This window comes from Conger conger, chromosome 11, assembly GCF_963514075.1.
Source record: "Conger conger chromosome 11, fConCon1.1, whole genome shotgun sequence".
In the NCBI taxonomy this organism is placed as follows: Eukaryota; Metazoa; Chordata; class Actinopteri; order Anguilliformes; family Congridae; genus Conger; species Conger conger.
The window spans coordinates 8,883,012-8,895,456 of record NC_083770.1 but is presented as its reverse complement, the minus strand read 5'-3'; positions in this window follow the sequence as shown (position 1 = coordinate 8,895,456).

Genomic DNA, 12,445 nt, shown 5'->3' with positions numbered 1-12,445 from the left:
TAGTTGTGTGCAGTGGACTCCACAGTTATTGGCACCATTGATAAATATACACAAAAGAAAATGCTTTAAACATGTGGAAAGTGGGGTGCTTTATTAATGATTCGATTGAACCAAGCAGTCTTCTTTTTTTCAAATATAAAATGTATTTCTCCAAAAAACAGGTTCCACAATTGGCACTCCTGGTTTAATACTTTGCAAACACCCCTGGCAAAGATGACTGCCATGAATGTTTTCCTATTATGTGTGATAAGTTTTGAGAACACATTTGGAGGGATTTTTGACCATTCCTCTATGCAGAACTTTTCATAATCATTGATATCCTTGGGATACCCCCCTCTTCGGTTCAGACCACAGGTTTTTCGTGGGATTAAAGTCTGGAGACTGAAATGGCCTTCGCAGAACATGGTTGTAGTTTTTACTTTGCCACACTACAGCATTTATATGTGGATTGTGATGTATGCTTGGAGTCATTGTCCTGCTGAACAATCTACCTAAATCTCAGCTTCCTAGCAGAGGCAACCAGAGTTTCTGCCTAGATTTCTTGCTACTTTGTTGAATTCATTGTGCCATTGATCTTAAATAGTACCCATGGACCACTGGCAGCAAAACCTCTCTAAAACATCAATGACCCACCCCTATATTTGATAGTAGGTATGAGGTGCCTCTCCTTGTATGCATTCCATTTTGCTGCCAAACATATTGATGGTGTGTATGGCCAAAACGTTATATTTTGGTCTCATCTGACCATAGCACTCGCTTCCAGTCATAATTCCTTTGACATTTGGCATTTTTTTGGCTTTGTGACCCCAATACTGCAACTCTTGTACTGTGATCCTTGGGTTACTTATGATAAATAAAAACATTGATCCATCAGCGTAAATGTATTGAAATAAAAGTAGATGTTTCAATATAAAAAAATGTTTTTATTCAGGCAAAGGCAAAGAATATTACCTTACATATTATAGTGATCTGCGCACCTTCTGAAGGTAGAGCTACTACCTTCTTCACTGCACTCAACCAGCAAAAGACGGAAGGATTTGTTCAGCGGTGTAGTTCCAACTGTCTAACTTCTCCATGTCTCATTTTTTAAAAATTATTTCAAATACACATACCTTGTTTAAATAAGACTGCTTCCCAGTAGCTGTAAGCTGAATTTCTTCACTTTGAACGAGTGACTACTATAGGTATTTATGCTAAGCTAACACGTTATGCTAACATGGAAACCAAGCCAGTGAATGCACAAAAATGAAACAAAATTGAGCCTCTCGTCTAAGTCTGGGTAGGTTGGAAAAAAAGGTCTATTTCCCAAAATGTTGGTGTATTCCTTTCACATGCCACCTACATTCGTATTACACCAGTCCTCAAAAACCTGTATATGGTGTATTGTGATGCATCAGTGCCCTCACCTGGTTGCATGACAAAGCTTACACATGGAAACTGATGTTGTTATTGATCAGAAAGACACTGTAATTTCCTCACAAGATGTTGGGCCAACTGCAAAAAACCCTCACTCTCATGTCACACCCGGCGACTTTTAGCCCTGCTTTGAGTGCCGGTAGAGAACAAAAGTGAATTTAACACCCCTCTTCCACTTCCACAATGCTTAAGAGACAAGTCGGTTTAAGAGAGACGTTCGAGACGGAGATTTTGATGCAGTTTCTGTCAAAGGCTCTTTCATCTCTGAGAAGCCAACATTAACCTAATCCATTGAAGAGGTGGGCGTGGATGCTGGCACAAATGGAGCCATTTCTTTCACAAACGCATTTTGTTTTTACAATCTGCGGCTGTTCTTCCAAGGTCCCTTGGCCCATAGAAGCACTATAGGCCAGTTGTTTGTCTGTGCCGGTCTGTGGGCGGCCTGTTTTGTGCTCTGGAATTTGAAATTCCTTTTTAGGTGGGAGATGCCTGCCGCCACCCAGGTTCAGACAGGACGGGTCTGCTGCTATCACGACTAACCTGCAGCTGTGTCCTATTTTATATCATTTCGCCCCATCCACAATCTCATAGGGGATTCACGGCTAGTGCACATACAGTACTGCTGATAATTCAATGCATAACCTGCCGTGCGCTATTCAATCCCACCTGACCATTTAGTGCATTATCCATTCAAGTAATGGTATGAATTTATTCAGCCATTCGTATGTATAATGCTGCCTGCCATGGTGGTTCCTGAGGCCCACACTGGTCACCTCTAAATGGACTAAAGGCATAGTATTTATATTTATTATTATGGACACCTTGCACTTTTATACCTTTATACTCTCATATGTTGACACACATAACTGTTCTTAACATACTGTATTAGTATTTTCAGTATTTCTATCTATTGTGTTCCCCCTATTTTTTCCCTTATTCCTTTTATTCTATTAATCTCTGCTGCTGTGAGACTGAAATTTCCCCCTGGGGATAAACAAAGAGCTATCAATCAATCAATCAATGTTTAAACATTGAGAGTATGATGGAGTAACAAATAATTAAATGTGTGTTTCCTCATTGGATTTGAAATGAAACAATGGATGAGAGGTTAAAGTGCAGACTGTCACCTTAAATTTGAGGGTATTTACATCTATATCTGGTGACCCGTATCTGAATTACTTCACTTTGTATACATAGTCCCCCCATTTTGCAGGACCAAATGTTGGCTTCTCAACTGTTTCTGGTTAGTCAGGTCTATTCAATCACATCCTTAGTACAGGTATAAGAAAGCAATCAGTATCCAGTCCTGATTCTAGGCTATTGTTTAACATTGGAGTCTGTTATTGATGTTTGTCAACATGAGGACCAAATTTGTGTCAAGGCAAGGGAGCCATTATGAGACTGAGAAATTGGAACAAAAAACAGATATAGGCCAAACTGAAACAAACTGTTTGGAACATCATTAACAAGAAAGAGAGCACTGGTGTATGTTTGGAGTCATTACCTTGCTGTGGGATGAATCACTATCCAATGAGTTTAGAGGCATTTGATTGAACTTGAGCAGAAACGATGCTTCAGAATTAATTCTGCTGCTGCTATTAGCAGTTACATTGTTAATGAAGGCAAATGGGCCAGCACCTGTGGCAGCCATACAAGCCCAACCCATAGCACCCCCACCACCGTGTTTTACAGATGGTGCTTTGGCTCTTTGGGAAGTTCATTTTGGCCTGCGCACTTTTCTCTTGCCATACTCTGAAGTCAATCTTGGTATCCAGAACAACTTTGGTCCTCATGTTGACAAACACCAATTACTGACCCCAAAGGCAATCAAAAGCCTAGAATCAAGAATGTACTGAAAGCTTTCTTATACCTGCACTAAAGAAGTGACTGAATACACCCGTCTAATCAGAAACAGCTGAGAAGACAATTGTCCAATCACTTCTGTTCCCCTAAAATGGGGGGGGGGACTATGTATGAAAAGGCATTTAATTCCTTCGTGGATCCCTCCATGTGGATGTTGATACTCTCAAATTAAAAGTGAGAGTCTGCATTTTAACCACACATTAATTTCAAATTCAATGTGCCTGAGTACTGAGCCAAAAGAACAAAATTGTACCAATGTGCAAATACTTACAGACCTCATTGTATAGGAAATACCATGCAATGTGCATTCAATACAAACTTTCATGAAGTACAAAGAAAAAAAGATGAATACAAAAATTTTGGAAGAACAAAGAGATTGCAGGTTTTCTAAATGATATATTTCAGCTTTTTGCAAACATTGGCTGTAATAATTGCAGTTCAGCTGATAATATCAAACACATTGCATACAGTGAAATATACACTCTGTTTACATTTTGGAGATAAAAACTGAAGAACATTGTGCTTTGTGATTTAATTGTGTTCCTATCAAAGCCTTTTATGTCCATCAGATTTGAATGCATACTGAATGTAAACATAACCCACCATGAGCCATTTCTCACAATGAGCTAAACACTAATTCCTAATGTCCCCTGTTATACTTTATATAATTGTTTAAGTATAGAATAATAACGATGAAATGAGAAATTATTCAACCAATCTTGACTCAAAATGATGTCAAATACCTAGCTTCTTCTTTACACCAGCCCTAAATGCAAACACATATGTAAATGATATGTAAAAGTTAAATGAAAAATCGATATATTTTATTACATTAGTTTGTTTGCACCTGGTACTTGCATCTAAAGAGAAAGGAGTGGTGGTGTCATGAACGGGGAACACACCTACAGTACAGTTAAACACAGTTAAGACTTAATTGAAACTGACATTTAAAAAATAAACAGAGGTAAGGACACTCAAATATGATTGTTTAAGCATGATCAGTGCAGCCGACTGCATGTAGTAATCGTTGAACACAGCGTATGGCACCTGTGAAGAAAACAGGAAACAAAATCAGAATTGACCGTTGGTTTCGAATACGGCTGAGAGAAAAACACCGATTTAGTGACGTAAAGTTCAAAAATAAACCCAAAAGAAACCTCCTCCCTTCTGGTCCACGCCTGTAGGTCAAGTGTTTTCATTTTTCCACACGCATCAAAGGTTGTGTGGAAATACAACTGACAACACCAGCGACTATTTCCAAAGCAGACACCCCTCGGGCAATTTCAAGGGTAATTATCGTACGAATGCAGCCGCGCACTGCTTTTCCGTGTTTTTCCTGGACAATGAAGATGTATGCTTGTTTTACATGACCTGACCCAAAGCTGCCATTTTTTTGTGATTTGTGGTGGTGCGGAAAGTAACAAGGGGAAAAAGGGAGGGGTGTACGTTCGGGGAGGAGAAAGAAAGGAAAGCAGAAATGGGAGCTTTTAAAAAGGGGCCCTTCCCCCCCGTGGTGAACTTTGCTGGCCGCAGGATGATTTGTGGTCATCGGAAAAGGGGTGGACAAAGCCAGCCAAACAGTGAATAAAGCACTCCAGCGACAGTGATTGTTCCAGCACTAGAGGCTATCTAAATGCAAAATGGGCTGGCGATATACAAACGTCTTCAAAGTGCTAGGTTACTGGCATCTCGTCTGCACTGGAAGATGGAGTGTTCGCCTGCTAGAAGTGAACCAGTTGGTAACCGCATATAGTTTCTTTATGAACATAACTATGGTTATGTAATTAATATCATTATGAATAATAAAAATAGTAATAATAATAATAATAATAATAATAATAATAATAACAATAACAACAACAACAGCAAAAACATTAATAATGTGCTCATAATAATGATAATAAAAATACTAATGACTATTATTATTATTATTATTATTATTATTATTATTAGTCCCAAGTTAAGTATTTGTGACTTCTGAGTAAAGTAGAACACCCCAATAGCAATGTCCATGTTGTGTAATGTGTAGATTGTGCCGTGTGAACATAGCAATCCCTAACCATCACATGTTTATTGTTGCCTTGTCTACCACCCGTATCTGGGAATATCCCACAGTACTGGATGGAGTCCAGAATAAACAGGTTAACTTAATGGACTCTCTCTGCAAACATGAAGCACTGATACACACAGTTCCTGTGGCTCTGTGGAGACCTCCACTCAGAGCTAAAGTCAAGAGAAATAGCTGAAGTCTGAGCCCCACTCAAATCCAATTAAACAGGGGGCCAGACTGATCTAGGGGGAATGTTCTGCTGGAGTCTTGTTTAATCGGCAGAATGTTCACCAATATGGCCTGGGTGCCCACTTCACTTCATGATTGGAAACCACATTTGTTTCTCCAAAATAATTTTATATTTTCTACATGGTGAAACCTCAATGCAGTCATAAAGCTAGAGACTGTGTCCATACATGGAATTTATCCCTATTGTGCAGAAACACTGCAGGTCCTTTTTTGTCCAGTCCCATGTATCACTGCCTCCTATTGGTAGGAGTGTGTAATGTACTCCACAACTGAGTATTTCTGATTTCATTGTGCCATTGATCTTAAATAGTGCCGCCGGACCACTGGCAGCAAAAAAATCCTTATATTTCACAGTAGTTATGAGGTGCTTCTTCTTGTATGCATTCCATTTTACGGCCAAACATGTTGATGTATGGCCAAAACGTTCAATTTTGACCATAGCAATCTTGTCATAATTCCAGTGAGGTTTGGCAAACATGAGGTGCTTGGTTTAGTGCTCAGTAAGGGGTGTCTTTGTGCCACCCTTCCAAAGACCTGGTTTTAAAGTGCCATTTATTTTTATTTTTATTTTTTTTATACTTAGTGACCCCAAGACCACAACCAACCTCTGCAATTCTAAAACTGTGATTCTTATGGCCTCTCTCACCATCTTCCTTACCGTCTGTGGGGATAGAATGCACTTATATCCTCTTCCTGGCAAGTTTGCAACCATTCCATATGTTTTATGCCTTTTTATTATTGCCCTTACAGTGCTAAGTGGTATGTTTAACCATTTATGTATTTTTTTGTACTCATTACCTGATGTATGATGGTCAGTTACCATCTGTGTCTTCTGAATTGGCAGTTCTTTTGCCATTCCAATGCAGATGGTAAATAAAGGGATTTGCATGCTTGTTGCCTAATTTGTTATATTCTAGTGAAACAGGAAGCTATATCTTATATTGCCAGTTTCACTTGTTTTGATTTTATCTATAATAATTGTTAGGGGTGCCAATAATTTTGGCACCTGTGGTTTTCAGAAAAAAATGAGATTGCTAAATAAAAAACAATGAAACATGAGAGTAAAATAAAATATAAAGTTTCCTGTATGTTTGAACATACTAATTCTGTATCTGTGTATGTTTATTTTGGAAAAAGGTACAATGTTTTCAAAATGTAGCTGGAAACAAAATACTGTTCAGTCTCCCTGGAAAAAAAAAAGTTACATTTAGTGGCTCATGAAGTAAAGATACAATTTTATTGGGGAAAATATGTATAAAGTAGTTACAAATACATTTCACATATGCTTACATTACACATTACATAAGAAGTGAAGAGGCTTGAGGGCACAGAAGAGAAGACCATTGTACCACGTATCTCCAAGCTTAAAAAAAATGTACGTTTTTTTCCTCTTTTTAAAGGCCTCTACAGTGGTGGTTAACCTCACAGCTGGATAAATAAAAACTCCTTTGTGTCTGTGGGAACCAGGTTTTGCACTTATTCATCAACATCCCATAAAACCTGAGCAGGTGTTGTGTTTCAGACTAAGGGGCACATCCAAGGTTTAAAAAAAAAAAAAAAAACACAGTTTGAATTAACCTGTCAATCTACAAAATGGCAATAACGACGCTTAGTACGCCTTAATTGAATTTAGGGGGGTTGGGTGGGGGGTGGAAAGACAGGCAGAATGAGCAGGTGACAACAGCTCTTATAAGCGTATTACCCCTTGTCCTTTTTTAAACTAAATTCTTGGAGCAATACTTTGCTGTCAGTATTTAATGTGTCATTAAAGTCATTTTTAAATCTTTCAACTGTCTTTTCCATGGCTATTACTTTTTGTGAACCCCATGCAAATGATACTAATTGGAACCCTGTCATTGTTTCATATCTTCTTTTACATGTTTATGTGTGTTACTGGCAGTGGCTACCCAAACTTAAACATAAACACACAGAAGTTATGGACAGTGAGCTTGTATGTATTTATATATACAGTATACTTCATATAATGAATGCATGGTGTGTGTGAGTTATGTGGAAGCAGAATATTATAACTTTTTGGTTCAAATACATTCCCTTCTGGTCTGTTGTCCCTATAGTTGGACAAGAAAGCCTTATCATAGGCTGCATCGCTGTAAGCTTGTTCTGCAAGTTCTCTCTCCTGAAAATATAAACTACCCTCCCACAAATCTTAACATTTGACTGCAAATAAGGGGAGGGAAGCCAATCTGGGATCTGACTCTGATGAGCCAGCAATTCTCCAGGAAAAGGAAATTATTAGAATGGGTGGAGAGAAGCTTGGTGACCAATATAAACAGGAAATAGTCTAAAATCACATTGAAGTTCCACCCCTGTGCCAAGGGTATATGGCCAGAAAGTGCAGCTGGGATTGGTCTAAAGTCATTTCAACAGCTGCATGTTGTGGCACTGGCAATGCAGCACATACATTAGTTGTTTGGAGCTGGGGTTTGGGTGCTGCTTGTCAAGTCCAACCCTTATTAAATCACTGTTAAGGGGTAATGAATTGTAACCCAGCTGTGTAAGAGAATAATTAAATCATCTGCAGCTTAAGGTTGTCAGTTTATTTCCATGTACTCTTCCGTAGACTGATCATATATGAAAATATTCAGGTACATGTCCAATTCATGTTTTTTATTGTCCTGAAAAAAAGTATTGTTTGTGAACAAGATCATTAGAAAACCTTTGCTACACTACTTCTGCAAAATTATTTTACAAGCTGGCACTCACGAATGCCACTCTTGCTTACTTTTTTGCTGTGTTAGGAAATAGCAACGATATTCAAATTCTGTAGCAGCATTTCCAAAGAGGGGTTGCATAGAGGAAACAATATCAAACATGATAGTCTCTAACAGTTCCAGCCCTTTAAGAATAAAAATGAGAAAATAACACATTTCTCACTATTGAAGCAACAGTCATGATATTAGCATTGCTAAACATGGTTCATACTTAATGTCTGTAAACTTAATTGCATTATCTTTGTGTCACATTGGCTTCCTTCAATATTAGTACATTTCTTTCAGAAAAATTGCCCTGCCTTTGGTTGAATTTTTTGAGAGTATTTCTGTGTTTGGCAATCTCTCACCGTGCCTTTTGTTGTGCTTGTCTGTCTAGGGCTCCTGGCCTAGCTAATGCAAAACATTCTCACAACATTACGGCACAGTTGTGGCAACACTAACAACACATTTCAGTAGCTTTGAGAGAACATTTTGCATTTGCTGGGCCGCTGGCATGATAGCAGGTTATTTCCTGTGGGATCAGATCTCGAAGTTGACTCAGTCTCTGTGAATGTCCTTTCCACAATGGGCTGCCTCTGTTGTTGTGTAGCAGGGAGAGTGAGAGGTGGTGAGCTGCATCAGGCAGATACACACATACATCCAGTAATGTGCAGGAAAGTTTCCCTTTCCGGGCCCTGAACCCCCCCCCAAGCCAAGAGCAAACACTGGGCAGGACATAAAAATGAGTGTTTGGGGATATTTTTTTTAAGTCCCATGGAAACAGGCAAATTTAATGTGTATGTTTCCCACCTTGTGAAACCAGATTTACACATTTAAATCTAACTGGCTTGTAAAAGGGTGTAAATCACAGCTACATGTGAAGCTACATGTAGGGTGAATGTATTTATACGTTCCACAGTGCTAATAGTTTTCATACTCACCAGTTGTTAATTACATGTTGAGAGAGAACATTGGAGATACCCATCACATCAGGACTAGCTCTTACTTAGGAAATAAGTATTGGAATTGACAGCTAATTAGCTTATTAACAAGCAAATGTCTGGTGGTATAGTCCTGAACTACCTGAACTAAACAAATAACTAAAATGAACACTATACATTATCTAGTAAGCGCAGCATCAGTAATCCTTGTCTAACAATTTCGTAATTGCATAAACTTTATTTTTAGTCTTTATATTGTTTCGCCACTCAAATATAGAAACTTTGCTGAACGGAAACCAAAACTGATGACGTGCTGATGCATTTGTTTAAACGCATTTAGTCTGTTTGTAGGAATGCCCATGAGCGGACTCTTCTAATGCATGGAGTTGGGAAATACTTTTTTCGGCTGGGTTTTCTCTTTCACTCTTCCCAAACAGACATAATTTAAGATTAACTTTCTGGTCACAGAATTGCATGTTTGCCCCTCCTGACATTTATGTGTTATTTTATTCTTGGGGGAGAGCTCTTTTGAACTGGAAATAATAGATGGAAGTGATGGATGGCCCATAAAGTGTAGGTCCCCTGAGAACCCGGGAACTGTAAAAGAGACGGAGGGAAAAGAAACAGAGAGCCTCAACCCATGGGGGGAAAACTTTCTCCTTTTTCTTTTTATTGCTGTATCACAGGAAATAGTGTATCTTGGTACGCTTCATGGTGCATTTTCACAGTAAATCCTCCACCTCCAATGGCCAAGTACCATTGTGGCTAGTCAGAACGAAGTGAGGCCTAGTAGTGAGTAACGAGTAGCTTGCAGCTCCGGTTCTGACAAGTGACTGACAGCACAGGTGGCGTCCCTGTGCTTCCTACAGCCACTGTGCGGAGCAAAACGTGCATGCCCCATTCTGCACAGATTACAGACACGTCTCATCTTACCCCGTTTTATCGTTCATCAAAAAAGATGGAAAAAAAGGAGCATAATCCCTGTTCAGCTTTTCATGTAGAAATAAAAAATGGGGCAAAAAACATTTTGACATACAGTATTTTGAGTGCATGCTGAGGGTGTCTCTCTAGATGTAATGAAACATTTTTCCTAATATTTGAAAAATGTAAAAATTTCAAAGATCACTGGTCGGTACTGATCTACTTAATTTTTCTTTTTTTATTGCTGATTGTGCGTTCTACCACCCCTCCCCCGAATCATTCTTAGCTCTGTGCTTGTCTGTTGTGTACCTTCTTTCATTTTGTAATACAGTAACTTATAGTGCTGTTATGGGATTGTAAAAATACATGATGCAAACATGAAAACCCCTAACAAGGGAGGTCTCCTCCTAGTAAATTAGGTGCAATGTCTGAGGTGATTGTACATTTCCCTTGTGAGTTTTTGATGACAGTCATTCCTTTTCATCACATCCTGTTGAGTTTCTACCCTGACTGATTATAATCTCTTGGCTACACCCACTTAATACAGTGTTACAGTATACCCCCCATGGAACACAGACCAGTCTTATTGTGCTTGAACAGGCAGAAATGTTTGCACCCAATCTCTGAAAGAAACTGAGAACAATCTCCATATTGTAATCATCTAAAATGCAATATACAGTGGGATCCAGAATTATTGGCATCCTTGATGAGTATGCACAGAAAATACAGTAAGTTATTACTAATACAGTTTTTTACATATTATTTTATTGTCAAAATGTGTAAAATGATGCACTTTTTTAATGACTCAGTGGAATCAATGAAATTCTTAAATAAAAAATAAATTTAAAAAAATCCCCAAAAAAGAGGTTTCACAATTATTGGCACCCCTGGCAAAGATGACTATAAAAATAATAATAATAATTTCCTATAATCTGTGATAAGGTTAGAGAACACACTTGGAAGTAATCTTTGACCATTCCTCCATGAATAACTTTTCATTGATATCTTGAGTCATTGATGTCCTTGGGTTTGCACTTATGGACCCCCCTCTTCAATTCAGACCACTGGTTTTTGATGGGATTTACTACTGGAGACTGAAATGGCCATTGCCTGGATATTGTTTTCACCTAACCATTGGAGTCATCGTCCTGCTGGATAATCTACCGGTGACCAAGTCTCAGCTTCCTAGCAGAGACAACCAGAACTTCTGGTGTCACGTCCCGTGTCATAATTCACTTCCTGGTTTCTTAGTTTCTGTGTGTTTTCTGAGTTAGTATTCCGTTTCACACGTGTCCACGCCCCCCACCCCATATACTGTATGTATTTCCTCTGCTGTAATTGTCTTACCTGCTCCCTGTTGTCTCGTCAGTAGTCCTGCATATAAACTCACCTGTTTCTCTGTTCTGCGCCAGATCGTCTTCTGCCCTGCATCCGTGGTTGTGTTTATTATTTCTAACGTTATTTCCTGTCTGCTCCTTACAATGTTCCAAGTTCCCGTCTCCAGTCCCATCCCGTCCCGTGTCGTCCCATCTTGCTTCTGCCTGCCTTGCCTGTCTTTGTCCAGGCCCTGCTCCTTTCTGGACTTTGCCCTGCCTTCTCCGCATTGCTTTGGTTGCTTGGATTTTGACCCCTGCCTGGACTTGATTACGATTCTACTTTACCTGCATTGTTCTGTTTGCTGTTTGTTTCCGTGTACTATGAATAAAGTCTGCTAATTACTACATCCTGGTGTCTGCGCGTGGTTCCGATCGGACATTCTGGCAAAAGAAGTGATGGAATGACATAATATATTTCCTTTAGACTGAGATTAACTAAATTAATTTTTATTGCCAATTTCCCTTTATTTACAATTCCAGTAGTTCCAGTGATGTTGACACCTTCGGTTTTCAGAAAAAGGATTACTTAAAATAGTTATAGTGTATAGTTTTCCCATACGTTTGAACATAAAATATATATTATTATTAATCTGTATGTTATTTTTTATCAAGTTGCCAATAATTCTGGAGCACACTGTATATTGATATGAACCAAATGGTAAAAGGCTGCACTGGATGAAAGGCCATATGATGCAGCCTTCATCTTGAACCAGTACAGGTTTGAAACAACTACAATGGAGGGAATCAGACTGTGTCCTAGTTCCTGAAATGACTGGTTAACTGGATAATCCAAGATGCATGGTAATTTGTTACAGTTGTTTCTATTCTCAAAAACTGCAGTCAAGAAAAAGATGACAAGAAAATATTAAAACCTTTCCAAATCACTTACTGTATTTAGACTGAAAATGTGGTGGTCAC